The sequence below is a fragment of the Alligator sinensis genome, unplaced genomic scaffold (genome assembly GCF_000455745.1).
Source record: "Alligator sinensis unplaced genomic scaffold, ASM45574v1 scaffold311_1, whole genome shotgun sequence".
NCBI lineage: Eukaryota > Metazoa > Chordata > Crocodylia > Alligatoridae > Alligator > Alligator sinensis.
In genome coordinates, this window is record NW_005842355.1 from 497782 (window position 1) to 504133 (window position 6352).

Sequence of the window (6352 nt, forward strand, 5' to 3'; positions counted from 1 at the left end):
CGCAGCGCGGGACACGGGCCGGGCTCACAGCTGCTGCCACCGCCGCGGCCGCCCTGGCGGGGTCGAGGTGATGCTGCAGCGAGCGGGGCTCGGCATAGGCACGCGCGGCCCCGCTGCAGGATCGGGGCTTTAAAGTGCCGCATAGAAAGCGGGACGTGAGAGCAGGCTAAGTACGAGGGGCTCTGGACAGCGCCCTGCCACAGGGTGCAGATTGTGTGGTAGAACCAGCATTCAGAGAGAGTGCCCTCCAAGCCACAGTTACTCTCGTGTTATCCTGTTGCTCTCATGTGCGCAGGCTGCCCCATGGCCTGGAGAAGGGGCGCCAGCTCAGTCTGGACTGGATGTGGTCCATGCGTCCGATCTGGCCTGATCCCAGCTGTGTGGGAGCAGCCTAGCCGGGACCCGATCCAGCCAGAAAGAGCTTGGAAATTTGGCAGTGGGGGAAGAAGTGACAGTATTAATTGCTACTGCTTCCCTGTTGCCAAATTTTGGATGTGTGGAGAACCACGAGTCCAGATCTGACCCACGGGCTGGGAGTGGACTGCCCTTGAACTACCCTGGTGGGAACATGGCACAAGCATTGCTCCAGCAGGATGTATGCAAAGAAAAATGTATTTTTGTATATAAAAATCTCTTCAGTGCTATTTTGCTGTCAGTGAACACAACAGCCTTTGAAAGTTCATGTTTAGTTTTCAGAATTCAAACAAGCAAACCAGCTGTTGGGTTTAAAACTACTGGACTGTGTGTCTCTGCTAGATTGAACTTTCCATCTAACTACGCACAGCATCTCCTGTATTTAGTTCACATGAATACCTTTAAGGACAGTCCCTGGTTTAATGTGTCAGAGCCCCATTGCATGGACCTGGGGATTTGCCATTTGGTAGAGGGTTTTGTCTATTGCATGTGGCTTTTCATGTGCCAGTGCAATCACTTAGGGAGCAACAGGGCCTCCCGCTTTTTAATACACACAAGGAAGCTTAAACAAATGCCTGTCAAACATAATGAGAAGCAAAGGTTTTCTGGTGATGCCTTTTATTGGGCCAACTGTATGGTTAGGAGAGCTGTAGACAAACTTTCACGCACTGAGTGCCCTTGTTTCTGGCTAGCATCCATGATCTAATTGGTGTCTGAGTAGAAGACGAGCCAGTCAGCATAGGAGTCCCAGGACACAGCCTGGACATATCAGATTCCTCAATGTGGCCACAGGAAGCCAGGGTGGACAGTGGCCTCACTGAACACCCCACAGGTAGGAACTGCTAGTCGGGGCTCTCTGCGCAGCTGGTGCAGGTCCCCTTTTCCCTTGTAACATGTGGCATGTATAGTTTAGGGTGAAGTGTTAGACTCATCCTGCTCACTGCAGTCTCACCCTCTTTGCCAGGCTTTATGCATTGCAGGGGTGTTTATGTCCCAGAACAATCTTGGGTGGAACAGCATGGTGTCTGGCTGTGCTACTATGTGCAGAGAAGCTTGTATGAATGCTTTTGAACTGTCACAGCAGGCAGCAATGGGGGAGAAACATGACATGGAAGAGCAGCATCTACTCTCAGGGGTGCATAACACATACAAATCATGGGAAAATAGGACTGGAAGAAACCTCACAAGGTCAGCCCCTTGCTCAAGGCAGAATCATTCCTGTCTAAACCATCCCAGCCAAGTGTCTGTCTAAGCTGCTCTAAAAATTTCCAGAGATGGAAATTGTTCAACTTCTCAAAGTGGCCTATTCTAATGACTGACCACCTTCAGAGAAAATTTCTCCTGATCTCCAGGCTACGTTTTCCCTGCTGCTGCTTGAGGCCATTGCTCTTAGTCCTGTCCCCTACAGCCACAGGGAAAAGCCTATCTCCGTCCTCTCTATAATCACCCTTCAGGTTTTTAATAATACTCAGAACATTGAACATAGGATGTATCACATTCCAATGTCCTTGCAAAGGCATTTGTCAAGCTTTAGCAACTCTAGGGTAGAGAGACACAACAGATTTACACCAGGGCAGAAATGAAGCTGCAACACAAAATACAGCCCACCTCCTACAGAGGCGGTAGAATTTCCATCCTTGGGAATTTTTAAGAGCAGTTTAGACAAACCCTTGAATGAGATGATTCAGACAGGGATGTCCCTGCCTTGAGCAGGGGAGTTGGACTAGATGGCATCTTGAGGCCCCTTCCAGCCAGACATTTCTGTGATTCTGAGTCATGCTACTTGCAGGGAAAAAGTTACCCTAGAAATAGACTGGAACAGGGCTCTGGGTTATCAGGTCAATTCTCTGCATTCATAGGCAATCATTTACACAGCAAGTCCTAAATATTATCTACTCCAACCTCTCTCACACCACAGCCTCAAAGCACCTCATGAAAACAAAGCCACGAACACCCTACAGCCTGTCACAGGTAAAATGAAGGGGAGACAAGGGATCTGCTCCAGCTCTGCTATTTCTGCTATACCAATACATAGAAATGTCTGCCTTGGCAGGTACATATATGGCTGATTTTTCCCCCTGCCCTGGCACTTGGCATCTTCAGGTTGCTTTTTCAGTGGCAAAGATATTATCGGTTAATATGCTCAGATGGTCCTCAGAAAGTTGGGAGTAACTGCACACTGACATATGTCATGTAGGGCTGCAGCTTTAGTTGGCTTCACTCCTAGGTGTTCAAGGCAAACAGGCTAGGACTGACTCCCAAGTTATCTAGTGAAAAGCTATTATAATGGCACCTTCTGTGGGAATCTGCCATGGCAGAGCTGCTCATGGACCTGCCCCTGTATGAATTATACTAGTGTCAAAAGCAACATTAGTTACAGCAGTTGTTAATGCATCTTGTGTCAACACCCACTGCTGCTTACATAGAAAGCATAGTTTGTGGGAACTGCAAAGTCTCAACCTCTTGGCACTTGATGGTGTGAGAATGTGTCAGGCAGAACAGATATACTGCTGTTGATGTGGCCCATGCTGAAATTCTTGTCATCTAATGAGATTGAGGATCACTAATTTTTAAAAGACTGGTTTGTTTGGGTTTTTTTCCCCTTAAACTGAGTATTTCTTCAGTCACAAACTAGGAAAAACTGTGTTGTGCCAGACTAGGTCTGAAATCTGGAAGACACATCCCCTGATGCTAGAATTTGGCTCCAAAGGGTCACAGATTTCATTTCCTTGCCTTGTCCTGCAGGCTTTTTGGGGACACCTGCCCCCTGGTTTCTCTCTCCTGCTTCCAGACTCCTCAGCGAATCCCATATGATGAAGCTGTCCAACAGGAATTCAGACCTGCAGCAGTCGGGGATGCCTTTGGGCCCACGTGAGTACCAGCCTTCGGGGAGTCTGCCAATGTGGGGAGATGGTATTTAAAATATGGTGGTCTTGTAAAATTGACATGCCCCCTCTGGAGCAATGTGTGTGATGATCAGGGATCCTGGTTTTCTCTGATTAAAAACTGCAAATTCTCTGATTAAAAACCCAAAATCCGTGATAAAAATTAAAGGCCCCCCACAGCCCCTCCCAGTGCTGCTGGTGCCCCGCACTCCCCCCCACAGTCTCAACAGCCCTCCTGATGCCCTTTGCAGCAGACCCACAGACATGCAGACACAGACACTGACACCCACCCCATCAGGTAAGTGTGTGTGGGGGGAAGGGGCAGGGCAGGGTGGGGGGAAGGGAAGGTGCTGGGGGAGTAGATCAAGAAGTGGGGGAGTGTACCCCTGTGCCCGCTCCCAAGAGCAGGGCCGAGGGGTGAGGGCAGGGATGCCACTCTGTGGGCCACACACATGCTGGCCGGCCTGACAAGAGGTTTGCACACAGAGGCCGCCACCACAACTCTGCCACTGTGCCCTGCGCTACCATCCCATGGCCACCTGAACGACTTTGTGGGCAAGTGGTGCAGGGCGCGACAGCAGCAGTGCGGTGGCAACCATCGTGTGCAGGCCACATATGTGCTGCCTGGCTGGGGGGTGAAATGAGGGGCTTGCATTCAGCAGCATGCCCCACAACCAGCTGCATATCTCCATGGTGGCATCTGCATGAAGGGTGGAGGGGCTTTCTGGGCAAGCACTGCCACTGCGGAGCCATGCCCTTCACCCCTAGATCCTAGAGGTAAGTGGGGCTTGGGGGCTGTGGGGCAGGGCTGGGGAAGATGGTTGAGGGCTGAGGGAGTGGGGGTGCTGCCGGCCCCAGGCGGCACATCACAGCTGGGAGCAGGACCAGGGGGTGGGGGCAGGGGTGCCCCTCTGTGGGAGGCTTTGCAGGCAAGTGATGCAGGATGCAGTGTGGTGGTGCCCGCCATGTGCAGGCCGTACACATGCTGCCTGGTCGGCTGCCCAAGGGAGGGGGAGAGGGAGGCTGGCATGCGGCCGGAGCACAGCTCCATGGCTGACTGCAGCCGTGGCAAGGGTTGGGGGTGCGGGGGTAGGGTGGCTTGGGCTTGCACTTGCACATGGTGTTGCCGCTTACCTGGAGTGAGGCTGCTGCCTCCAAAACCTCCCGCTGCTGCTGCAGAGCTCTGCCCGGGGCTGTGCGGCCAGCCGCTGGGCGGCAGCAGCAGCGTGGTTGTGGCTGGGTGGCATGCAGCCATCCCCCCCACCACCCCACGCCGTGCCGCTGCCTCCGGCCACACAGCTCCGAGCACAGCTCCGCAGCGGCAGTGGGAGGTTTTGGAGGCAGAGGCAGCCACCGCTGCCGCTTGCCTGTGGGGCTGCCTGTGCCAGCGGTGATGCCCGCTGCATGCAAACCCTCCTGCTGCCGCTGCGGAGCCGTGCTCGGAGCTGTGCAGCCAGCGGCAGTGGCGCAGCGCAGCGTAGTGGTGGCCGGGCGGCGCACAGTCATTCCCAGCCCCACCACCGCACCGCACCCCGCGTTGCTTACTCACAAAGCCCCCCACAGAGGGGCACCTCTGCCCTCACCCCCTGGCCCTGCTCCCAGCTGCGATGTGCCGCCTGGGGCAGGCAGCACCCCTGCTCCCTCAGCCCCCAAACCATCTTCCCCAGCCCTGCCCCAAGCCCCACTTCCCTCCATGCTCCAGGGGCGAAGGGCGAGTGTGAGCCCTGCCTTGACTGCCTCAGAGGCTTGGGCTCTGCCCTCCCCCCTCTCCCTCCTCCGGGCAGGGCTGGGGGTTTCCCGCCCTTTAGCAATTGGCTCCTAAGTGGAAAATCCGTGGATTTCTCTGCTAAAAAGAAAATGATGCGTTTTCTCCGATAAAAACAGAATCTGTGGTTTTCTCCATTTTTTCCGTGGGAAACGGAAAACCTGGATCCCTGGTGATGATCAGTTTCTACTCCCAGGGTCCACAGCCATGAATGACTAGTAATATCTGCAATGGCAGGGTACAGATATGGCTGATTTTTCCCCTCAACCTTGTTACTTGGCATCTTCAGGTTGCTTGTGCTTGTATACATATTATTCCTCACAACCCCCTTAATCCTCCCCCCCCACAACTAAGACAAAAAAATTGTGATTATCTTTGTTGAAGAGAAACTGAGGCACAGATAAATCAAGGCACTTGCCTAGGGTTTCATATCAAGTCAGTGTCGCAGGTGGGACTAAGCTGAGAGTTGGGTGCTCTGAAATCCCTGCCTGCTCTGCTGTGAATTCTTTCAGTTCCATGTTTAGGATGCATGTGTATTTTTGATGTGTATGTTGGCCATAATGACAAAACTGTAGGCAAATTTCCCACCACCCATTGCTGTGCTGAGACAGTTAGAAAGGTGGCAGAGTTTCTGACATCAGTACCTGTTAGCAGATTCTTTGGCTATAAAACTTAACTCCAGACTACAATATGGTCCAAGGTTTCTGCCTGGGGTATATTTCATTGGCTGTCATGAGCCCCTCAGTGACCAGCTTCCCTTTCGTGTGCCTTTCACAACAGCAATCCCTGGGCTTTGCTCCATACTAAGCTACAGAAAGGCAAGGAGTGTTTCTTTAAGCCCTGGACCTTCATAAACATAGCTGGTCAAGATTGTGTTGGCAAATATTGAATTTGGTGAAAAATTTAAATTTGGGTTGCGGGTGTCTGAGTTCAGGTTGCATCTGCAGATAGTTTTGGTCCAAAGGAAAATAGGGGGAAGAACTAGCAAATATCTGACTTTTCCATAATTAAACATATTGACTTTTCATTTCAAAGGGATCTTTTCATTGTGAAATGTAACCAGAAAATTAAATTATACATTTTTGTTTCAGGTTGAGCCAAAATGGCCTTTTTTTTAAAGAATGTTTTTGCTCTGGTGGCAGACCTGGCAAATCCATTGTTCACACATTTCTGTTTGTGAAATCCTGTTGGTTTAATCCATTTCCACCCCCCCGTCTAAGGAAGGGCTTCCGGACAGGAAGCTGTTCCATCCCTGCTTCTCTGGTGTCACCTCACGCTGATCAGGAGA

The 6352-nt window shown here is 51.8% G+C and overlaps 1 protein-coding gene across 3 annotated transcripts in view; it reads left to right on the forward strand.

The window, feature by feature from the left end:
• Positions 1–3009: 3009 nt before the first annotated feature.
• MAN2C1 (mannosidase alpha class 2C member 1) overlaps positions 3010–6352 on the forward strand; it is a 20837-nt gene continuing 17494 nt past the window's right edge. For 2 of the 3 annotated variants that reach the window (XM_025210561.1, XM_025210562.1), the window contains exon 1: positions 3024–3285. The gene's annotated coding sequence lies outside the window, so the exon portion shown is untranslated. Of the gene's footprint in view, positions 3286–6352 lie in introns of all 3 variants that reach the window. The other variant, XM_025210563.1, reaches the window with a different exon arrangement.